We start from the raw sequence: 11,836 nt of genomic DNA, 5'->3' as shown, positions 1-11,836 counted from the left end.
AAATTGCTTAAATAGAAATTATATTCTATTCGAAACTAAAAACTTATAAAAAAATGATAGAAAAATAAAATAAGAAATTCAATATATAATATACAATATATAAATATATATACATTACAAATATATGTAAATAATATATATATATATATATATATATATATATAAGAATAATAAGTATTCTATAGAAATAATTAGTATTTTTAAAATATACAAAAAGTATCTTTTTATTATATTCGGCTCAATCCTTTTAGGAAAAGATTGGGCCGAGTTAAATTGTAATTAATTATTAATAGAACAAACGATAATTACTGGATTACAAAGTATCTATTGCTGGAAATTCAAATTTGATCTCTTTCCATACTTCATAAGCAGCAACTAATTCAGAACTCCATTTGCTAGCCTCACAGGTAATTTCATTACTGATAACCACGTTGCAATGGTATCAAACAAACTAGATTTTCTTAAAAAATTTGCAATAGAAGGAGTAAACCTAGGTCATCTCACAAGGACATAAGATACATTCTGTTTTTGGTTCCATCATGTAATTTCATATTAGCTTAGGGATGGATTGTTTTTAATTAAATTGTAAACAACAAAAAAGAAAAGAACAAAGAATAATTCTAACGAAACGAAATATGAAGTTCAACCAAATCAAGATCTCAATCACTACAACGCAATTCTCATTGTTACACGAATACAATTTCAACGAATTTCCAATCAACACTAATTCAATACGACATTAATAACCCGAAATCTAAATCTAGATTATGAATTCCATCAAAACAACAACTGCAATCGCAAACTCAATGCTCTAACAAAATTCAGAAAAATTGATTTATTGAATTATGTGAATTCATTTATTTCAAATCTGAAATTCTTATTCTCTGTTTAGAATGCAAACAAAAATTCAATATCATGAAAAACATAATTATCCTAATCAGAAAAGAGGAGGAAGAGCGAGAATTCGATAGAACCTAACCCGAAACTCAAATGCGATGTAGTTCTTGAAACCTTGAACCGATTGATGGATTAGCCTTGCTTCATGATCATGCTTGCTTCGGCCAAAACTAGAAAATACAAAAAGATGGAAGGTAGAGAGACGAAAATAAGGAAAAGAATTTAAAATAAAGACTTTTTGAATTCTGAAAAATAATGAGCGGGAAAAGAAAAACAAGGATTCGTACATGGAGTCATAGCCTCTATTTAAAGACAAATAATTGGGCTTAATTAAGGCCCAACTCCCTAATGAGGTTCCTAAACACCTAACTAAGTAAAATCAACAATACAATCAAATTCTGAAAATTTCAGTGCATGGCCGCAACATTGTGACGCAATTTTGGACCTGAAGATGCTCGAACTGGACTTTTCTCCCAAAAGAGAAGTTGTAGATCTCTGTCTTATCTTTCTAGGAACACCAATGTTCTCCAATTCCGAGTAGTGTAGCTCTAGATATGGTCTTTGCAAGAAACTGTGTCAAAATAAGAAATTATGGTGGGAATTAAGAAAGATTTATATTTAAATCCTAAATTACTTACTAACACAAATCTAAACTAACACATCAAAATAATGCACTAATGAAGCTCAATTAAACCAAAAACATGGAGAGAAAGATGTATTAAAATATGACTATCAATTACCTTCACGAGCAAGATCACAACCCTTATTCCGAGCTTGTACACATGCTTTAAGAACTACTCAATTAGCTATGGCACCAAGTGCATTTTCCTATGGGTGTCCTAAAGTTCCTCCGCCAAATTGGAGTACAGAATCATCTCCAAAGATTTCAGTCAGAGCAGGCTATGCCAAACGTGAATACCTCTTGAAGCAACAGGCAGAACACTAGGTAAAGAAATCCAATCCTAAGTGAAATAAATACCTCGACTTCGATCTTTTTCAATAAAATCATCACGCAGTAAATCAACAAAACCTAAAGTGATCTCCCTTTCCCCTTCAACTCTACCTACTATGGTACCAGTGTGAATATAATCTCCACCAGACAAACGTAACACTTTAGCTAGTACACAAAAATGCATACCATGATTCTTTTGTCTATCGATAACTGCATACATTGCATGATGGATATGAAGAAGTAGACCATTATCCCTGCAATAATGAGCTAAGCTAGTATTTGCAGTGAATCCCCCTGTTAAGTAATCATGCATTATGATAGGAATGCCTAATTCTTTGGCAAATATAGCTCTTTTTTCATTTCTTCGCATGTACCTACAATAGCATTTAAGTAATGCCCTTTGATTACAGGAATAGCTTCGGGCACGCCTATTACAATTTTGACTGCCCAATAACCAATTTGATTGCAAGGTAAGGAATAACCAGTTATACCAAAAGATGCAATCAATACAGCCAAAATTACACTGGTAATCCAAGTTAATTTGCGAGGTTTTCTAAAGCCACATGTAAGATACACGCGAAATACGTACAAAATCATCCTTAAGACCATCATACTTGCAGACCATTGATTAACTGATTGGATTAACCAACCAAAGTTAGCCTCCGTCATTATATATTGAACAGAAGCAAAAGCTTTAGTAACTGTCGGACGATAATAAAAAGTCATAGCAAATCTCGTCGCTACTTGGACTAAAAAATAAGTAAGTGTAATTCCTCCTAAACAATAAAATATGTTTACATGGAGAAGAACGTATTTACTGGTTATATCATCGACAATCACCTGAATCTCAAGACGTTCTTTGAACCAATCATAGACTTTATTGAGATAGGTAAACTAAGGTACCCCCTGAGAACTGTATATGAGAATTTCATCTCATACAGCTCAAACAAAAATACCCAAATACTGGTTGTAATGAAAACATATATGTATAATAGAAAGCTTGAAACTTCTTAACTGAATCCTGTGATTCCAATATTTTCTGAAGATAAGAAAAAATAGAAATCCGAAAACTATTCTTTGTGATTATAATACCAAAATATCAAGTCGGCTCACTCGTCTTTATCTCGATCTTTATAGTAGGCCTCTTGAATATTATATTATTTACTTCCATTTTGTATTTGTGTGTAATGTTATTTTTTTTACTGCTGTTTTCTTAATTATTATTATTGATAGGAATTCTCTTGTTAGGACCATATAAATCAATTAAAAAAAACATCAGATTCATATCATGACCACAATGATTCAAAAAAAACCTTTAATCAAAGTCCAAAAATTCCCTGAGTAAGAATTGTTGGATCATCACTTATTCAATGAATAGATAGAACAAATAAATATTTGTCTGTTGATCAAAATATAGATAAGCGATGGAAGTTTTAAATAATTTTTATTTTTCAATTTATTCTTTCAACTCTTTGAAAAGTTTTTTAATCCAGTTAAGAGGTCTAAATATTTAGTATGAATCGTAGTTCTAATATTTTAAGAATATTCTTGACTTTCTAATTCAAATATAGTATATAATTCTAGAATAAAAAATATTATAGAAATCAAGGATAAAGATATTGTTTTATTGATAAAAATATATTATCTAAATAGATAGAAATCTATGTGTCTCTCTCTCTCTCTCTGTGTGTGTATATATATATATATATATATATATATATATATATATATGATACCAGATTACCCAAAGTGGATCAAGGAAAAATAAAATAGACTGAAAGGGAAGTAGGCAGTAGCAGGACTACAAGATAAATGTGCAGAATATAAATATGTAAATTTAAAACATAGAAACTAGAACGACGGTAAAACCAGCACAAATCTAGTAGAGGGAGAAGAGAAGAAAGTCGGATGACGGTAGTCCGAACAAAACCGGCTAAGAGGGAGAAGAGAGGAAAATATTTTGAAACAGCAAACTTTTATTGAAAATCTCAAAGAGAAAAGGCTTATAGAGAAAGCTTCACTCTGAGCTTCTCTCTCTAAAACTCTTTAAACTTGTGAAAATGTAAGGGTACCTCACAACATGGTTGTGGACTCCTTAAATAGAAAATTATAAATATTATTTCTACAGTTCCGGTTGATAACTGGAACTATTCCCTACAGTATAAGTCATAATTCTTGTATGTCTATTCCGAAACAATCATCTTCATTTTGATAGATGTCATCAATATTTGTCTTGGAATCCTGTTTTGCAGAAGATTCGGCTTCATCTTGATTTAGAAGAAGAAGCACTTCTTTCAAATTTTTCTTCATTTTTTCTTTGGAATCACAGTCTGAAATGTTGTTGGATCAGCAAGTTTTAAAAGCTTTGGATTATTTCCAAAAAATTCATTAACTCCTTGAGGTCCTGCATGATCTGTATTAAAGTGACTCTACCATTTCACAAAAGCATGTCTGTGAATCATAGGAAGAATGTCATCATCCTTTGTCTTGCTATATCTGTATTGCCAAGAGAATACCCAGGCCAGAGAAAAGATAGAGAAATATTTGATATCTGCACTTATTCTATTAAGAGCATATCTGGACTTGAACATCTCAAATCCTTCTTTTACAGGAGAAGGAAGAATTGCTTCAATATGCCTGAAGAAATCCCACCATTGAAGAAACTAGTTTGAAAAGTTATAATCTTGGTTATTCTTAAAATAAATCAACCCAGAGTGTCGATTGAGTTTATTTTGAAACCAGAAGATTCTTGTCCAAGCATTAATATAGTCTCAGTAATTGTATCATACTAGATCAAAAGGCTGTGAAAAATTTTTAAATAAATTTACGTCTTTTCTGAAATTTTTTGGTGTTAAAACTTTGAGTATCTGGATTGTGGAATGGGTAATAATTGAGGGATCTTTTTGGTCCTCGTAATGTTTAATAGAAACAGAATCTGAATCTATCAAAATAAATTCATAAAATTGTCTAGTTTTATTTAAGGCATATGGTCTAAAATGAAAACCATGGGAAAAAACTTTAGGAATTGCTTTATAGGGATTTTTATCCCAGAATTCATATTCCATCTGGATTACTGAGTAAAATTTTCCTTTAGCTAGGTAATGGGATGGATTTTGAGTTGGCTTTTGTGTTTGTTTGTCTTTTTGAAGAATAACAATTTTACTGGTATCTTCTTGGGTAATTGTTTTATTTAATGATTGAACAATGATGTTTAGACTAGATAAGTCTAACTCTATTTCGTCTTCAAAAGCAATATCTGCCCAAGATTTTTTTGGTAAAGTACTCAGACTTCCTTGTTGGAGAGCCAAGAGGGTACTGATAGGTAAAGCATAATCTGCTTTAGTTTGTTTGGTTATTTTAGTTTGAGAAGAATCAGTCTTTTTGGAAGATTTTTTAGGAATTCCAGATTGCTGGGTGGATGACTCAATAATCTAGATGGCTTTTTGAGTCGTGACTCAATTGGGGTTGATGAGCCTGAAAAGATTGAATTAGAATCTATCGAAGCAGATTTTGCTTTTGATTTTAAATCCAGAACTAGTCTAACTCTTCCACGGCTGGTGGCTCCTCCTCTGGAGGAGGTCGATGCCTTTCTAAGCATTCTATTTATCCTATAGATATTCACAACTGAGATAATCAGGAAGAGAATTTGAAGTGTCTTTGAGATATTCTATATCAAAATAAAAAACACTTAAAATTGCTTACCATCTTGCAATGATTTGTTTTGAGGCAAGATTTTTAACATCCTTTTGTAAAATTTCTTTAGCAGACTTGCAGTCCACTCTAATCAGAAAATTTTAGTTTAATAAATCAGATTAAAATTTTGAAACACATAAAACAATTGCTAAAACTTCTTTTTTAATAGTTGAATAATTCTGTTGTGCAGAATTCCAATGCTTTGAAGTATATGCAATAATGTGTTCATGAGAGTCTATTTTTTGTTTGAGAATGTCTCCATAGCCTATATCAGAGGCATCCGTTTCAACAATTTTGAAAGCTTGGGTAATAGGAAGATAGAGACAGTTTATATTTTTGACTCTGTTTTTAATTTCTTTAACAACATTGGTATGGATGTCTGTCCAGGAAGGAGGATTCTTTTTAAGCCTATCATGTATAGGTTTGATAATATTATTGAGATGAAGAATAAAGTCACCTACATAATTAAGACATCCTAAAAACCTCTGGAGTTGAGTTTTATCAAGGATTCTGTCATGAAACTTATTAGCAAATTTGATGGATCTGTTAATAGGAATGATAGTTCCCTGGTGGATATTGTGACCAAGAAATCTGATATTGGTTTGAAAAAGATTGATTTTTGATTTTGAAATAGCAAGTCCATTTTGCTTGACAACATTTATAAAAACATTTATATGCTTGAAATGTTTATCAATAGAATGAGAGAAGAATAAAACATCATCAATATAGAGAACGACAAATTTGGAATAAGGATTGAAAATATCGGTCATAATTTTCTGAAATTCAGAATGACCATTTTTAAGACCAAAGGGCATTACATTCCATTCATATTGCGCAAAGCGAACAAAAAAGGCAATTCTGTATCTGTCTTCTTCACAAATTTGGATTTGCTAAAACCTATATTTCATGTCAAATTTTGAGAAAATTTTAGCAGAATTGAGTATGTTAAGAATATCCTTTTTTGTTAGGAATAGGATATCTAATCCACTGAAGAGCTTGGTTAAGTGGTTTATAATTTATAACTAGCCTAGGAGTACCTCTTTTTAATTCTCCTAATGAGCTTTTTGCTTAAGAGATCTTTAATATCTTTCTGACAATATTGAAGTAGTTCCTCATTCATTTGAATAAGTCTCGCTTTGGTAGAGATTTGACTTTCTTTAAAGTCTGGTTCATAAGGAAGATTTACAACATACTTCTTTCTATTCTAAAATACATTTGGCAAGTCAGAACAGATAGAAGATTGAATATTTTCTAAAAGAGATTTAATCTTCTTCTGAAGTCATGGATTCTTCAATTGTTTATCAATACTAGCAAAAGAAACTTTTTCTTTCAGAAAATTAATTTGATTAATCTTATTTTCGATAAAATTAATATTTCATAAAAGGTTTGCTTGAAAATTTAAATGTTATTTGCTTACCTAAATAGTAAGTAGAAATACCTTCTTTTGAAATTTGAAGCAGGAAAAGAGCTTTAATAAAAGAAGTTCCTAGAATAACTTCATTCTTCAAATTTTTAACAAGAAGAAAGTTTGTTTCAACTTTAAAACCTTGGTTTTCAATAATAGCTTTAGATAATTTGTAATTAATCTTAAGCTTTAAACCATTCCGCAGTGCTGAGTTTTTCAGAAGTTTTCTCAAAATATTTATTAAGAATTAATCCTTCTAAAATACAATTTGAATCAGCACTGGTATCAAAGGGTCCCAAAGTATCAAGAACAAAATCATTAATAATGATTCTGATGTTAATGTAAAATTTTTGAATTTTGACCTTGTTGATCAAACACATAAAAGTTTCTTCAATTTTTTTAGAATCATTATTCTCAAGAGGTTTTTCTTTCTCAACTTCAGATTCACTGTCATCATCGAGTTGGGAAAGAATAGTCTGATGAATTTGTTGTTACTTTTTGATATCTCTAATTTCTTTTTTGAGATTGTTAATCTCAATCTGGAGATCTTGGATAGTGGTTAGTTTAATATTAGAATTCTTTTCTAATCTTTTGAAAATATTTGTTATATCGAACTTATTAGTAGTAAAAAGTTCTTTGGGTTTGGGTTTTGTTTCTAAAACATCTTTAAATTTGTTAAAAAATTCTTTTCTTTCATGAAGATCATATATGGAACTTATTGCTTCTATAATAAGTTCTTATTCTTTTGTTAAAACATTGATTTCTGGAGTATCATCACTATCAGAAGAAGAAATTTGATCATCATGTTGAATTTGGTTAACATCCTCATTGGTTTCCTTGGCAGAATCTTCTTTAGAAGATTCAATAAAGAGGTTATTGATTTGATCTTCAATAGAAGGATCAAGGTTGAGGCTACTAATCTTCTTCTTGATTCTGCAGTATTTACTGATATGGCCAGGTTTACCTCAGTTGTAAAAAGTTATACCTATTCTGGTTTCTTATAGGTTTCAACAGTTTCCTTTTTAAAAGTCTATTTTTTCTTTTTGGTAGAATAAGAAGGAAGACCAAATTGCTCGCAGAAAGATCCTAAATCTTTCTTGTTCAGGACTCTCTCTTTGGCTAGCTGCTTATGAAGTTTATCTTTTTGACAAACCTTGATAGCATTATGAATAATAATGGCAGTGAGCTGACCATAGTCATAACTGTCACAATTGATATCTCCATTAGGAGAGTGACTTTGGAGTTTACTTCTAATAAGACCTCCGAAAGACTTGGGAAGTCCATCAAGATAGTTTTCCTTCCAATAGGCTTGGTTACAATCTTCTCTGATTAAAACGCTAGACATAAAAGTATCTTTATACCATTTAAAGTCCTCTAGGGTTTTACATCTAAGATTGGATAAAAGCTCACCAGATCTTTCTCTCCATAAAGAAGGATCTCCAAGAAAATGTTGAGATATAGTGTATAATAAAGTATACACTACATCAAGGAGCTGTTCATTATCGCTGACAATAGTTTTACCTTTGTCATCAATTTTTACTACAGAGAGAATATTTTCTCTATCAGTTTCAGTGAGATAATTATTCCACCAGCCTTTGAGTTATCCAGTGAAACCTGCCACTAGAATATAAACAATGGTGTCTTCAGGCATATTTTTGTTAGTAAAATAGCTTATAGAAACGACAGACATATTTTGAAGCTTGGAAATGATATTATATTCAGATAGACCATCAATATTCCAAATATAGATATCATTAGAATTAAAAATTTGGATATAGTCTTGCTTATCTTCTAAAACAAGATCAGAAACAGTAGCTCTATTATAATAAAGCTTGGAAGAATTTTTCCAACTATTGACTGGATTAATGGCTAAAACAGAATCTATCTCAGAATATTCTTCTGAATCAGCTTTAGAAATGGCATTGACAGTCTTGGTAAAAGATCTAGTCCTAGGTTTGGCGCTAGATTCTTCAGAAGTTTGGGGAGTATCAGGGACAGTGGTGAGCATGCAAGTAATTTTACTAAGTAGCTCATTTTGGTTATCATCAATGGCTTTGGTTCTTTCTTTTTGCTTAAGTTATAGGATTTTTTGTTTAGCTTTGGCGCTAATCTTAAAAGACTTGAAGAGAGGTTTTTCTAATTGAGGTTGGGAAGAGGAATAAGTTATTTCTTGCTCCTTAGATTTACCAGGATTCACAGAGTTTTTTCTCCTAAAACCTGAAGGTATTTGTTGGTGTAATTGGCCTGTTCCATGAGGCCTTGGATATCATTGGGAGTGATAGACTCATCAGAATTCTTGGTTTTGAAAGGAGTAGTCGTAACAGGGTTACCACTTTTGTCTTTCAAGTTTGGTAACTGATAACCAGTTGTGGGTGGTAGTTCACTCTGAACAATTTGTCCATCTTTAATCTACCAAGTTATAACATTAGCAGAGGAAGTACTAATAACATCCTCTTGCCAGGGATAATCAATATTATTGTGAATGGTATAAGCATGATACCAATCAAAGAAGGGGATATTCTACTTGACCTTTTCGAGAAATTGGTAAAATTCCTCTTGGATATCGGATCTATTCTTACCCTTGTAATTTTGGAAGAACCACTCTCTTTGAGGTTTCCATTCCTCAGAGTAGAAATCTTTCCTAAGGGTTTCTTTATCTATAATGAATTTATGAGATAATATCATAAGACTCATTAAGGGAAGAGTAGATTGGAGATTGGATACTCTGGTTTTCTTCTTCCTTTTCAGAAGTTTGATAGACATTTCTACGAATCCTAGAAGAAATATCTAATCCTTGTAGGTTTATGGAAGGATCATGACTAATCGATCTGGGAATTTCATATCTAAAGTGAGATCTAGAAGAAAATGATCTTCTAGCAGAAACAAAATCAGATTGATTGCTATAAGCATCAATTCAGGAAGAGAAAGAGTTTCTCCTATCAAAGGTTATTTCAACTTTTCCATAATTATCTTGAGAAATATCCTAGATTTGAGGGGCAGGACGAGGAAGACAGGGTGAGGCTTTATCCATCACCCATTTTTCTGGGAGAGTAACCTCATCCCATTTAATAATTCTAGGTAAAGAGACATTAGCCTTTGTCATATCAGTGATAAACAAGGTAGTCTCTCCTCTTTGTGGTTTAAGAAGGACTCTAGAAGCACAAGAGTTCATGACTTTGTACTAAATCCTATATATTAGAGTTGCATGAATAGATCTCTCTTTCATGTCAAAACCATGAAAGCAAATATTAAGAAACAAAGAGTCAAGAATGTGGATATCCAGAAGACTCACCGTTTTATAGGGGAAACAATTAAAGTAGATAGGACCTTGACCGAGACTAGTTTCAACTGTTCCTATAAGGGAATCGTCAAACTTATTATGGCGGGCATCCCTAAGACACATTAAGACGGCAGCGTCTATGCCTATGTCTATTAATGGTTTAATGGCTACCTAAACACATCTTATGTGGAGGTATTTATATTTTCTTTTGTGGTCATTAATGGAGAATTTGGACAGGAGATGGAATTCTTCTCCTATGTCTTTTCCTAAAGGGATATTATTCTCAACAATCTTGATAATATAATAAGAACTGTTTCTCTTGGATTGTTCTTCAGGAATATATAATGTATCTTGAGGGATTTCTAGAATAGTCCAGTCATTCATACTTTGATTGATTTCTTCGAAGCGAATTTCTTCGTCAAAGAGATTGTGTTTGGATGTAATTTCAGGAGACTGTTTCTCCTGATCATTAAAGAGTGTGTTTTTAGTTGGAGAGAAGGAGGAACTAAAACCATAACGGCAAGAAATACGAGAGAAGGAACGAAGGAGACGAGACATCATATAATAAAAATCTGGCACATCACCCTCATTTGGTTTCATAACAATATATCTATCAATTATTTATAACTTTTTCAACTAGATCTGGTTATTAGTGGACTTTTTTTTTTTTTACAAAATCAGAAATTCTTTTACTATAGCCACCAACTTCTTATGTTCATTAATTCTTTTGAATACAGGATCGTCAAGTTAGCCTTATTGCCCTTCAACCACAGGACTTACTGCTACAGCTCTATTCAAAAGAATTAAGAACCGTTGTACTTCAAGTAAAAGCATTTCATAAAATAAAGAACTATACAAAAGCAGTATTTCAGAACCATTAGTTTGTGGCATTGTTACAGACAGGGACGACCAATAATGGTCTCACCCGAGGGGCATGTCAGTTGTCCAACCTATAAACCATGGTTGCAGAAATTTAAAAGAAATTTAAAGTTCAGATCCAGAAGAACATATATATATATTATGAATATGAATATTAACTATTCATTCTTATCTTCTAATTGTTATGTTCTTTTTGTTATGTACTAAAATATCAAATAAATAAAAAATATTGGATATTCCATATTTTTTCTATGTTTGTATTAATTTAATTATGTTATGAATAGCTAATAATTTATAATTAAGATCTCACCCGTTTATTAAATTCCTATGCGCAATTTCTTTTATGTGAGTCCGCTTAGCTCAAAGGTTAGAGAATCGCATTTGTCATGCGATGGTCATCGGTTCGATTCCGATAGACAGCTTTTCTCAATTTGTGTTTGAAATTGATAATGTCTTCTTTAGAAAAAGAAAAGATAAGGGAGGTTCTCTCTGTAAAACAAATCTAAAAAAGAACCTATTGTGTTTTTTACAATTATACAAAAGTATAAAGTGAGGTTCGAATATTGATAGAATTTGTCTAATTATTCTTTGTAGTATAATATTTTAGTAGATTTCGCTTCATTTATCAATTTTTTCATTTATTTTAGTTTTTATTTTGATTTATGAGATTTTACATTAATAAAAAGGAGTCTTTATGTCACATTACAGAGGACCTCGTTTGAAAAAAATA

General features: G+C 31.4%; 1 pseudogene; it reads right to left on the bottom strand.

Annotated features, from left to right (window-relative positions):
• Window positions 1-313: 313 nt before the first annotated feature.
• Window positions 314-2,781, bottom strand: LOC113852065 (annotated as a pseudogene).
• Window positions 2,782-11,836: the final 9,055 nt, after the last annotated feature.

The sequence above is a fragment of the Abrus precatorius genome, unplaced genomic scaffold, assembly GCF_003935025.1.
Source record: "Abrus precatorius isolate BTA unplaced genomic scaffold, Abrus_2018 Scaffold10, whole genome shotgun sequence".
Classification (NCBI taxonomy): Eukaryota; Viridiplantae; Streptophyta; class Magnoliopsida; order Fabales; family Fabaceae; genus Abrus; species Abrus precatorius.
Note: the sequence above shows the minus strand (reverse complement) of the source record. Positions and strands in the feature narration are given on the sequence as shown.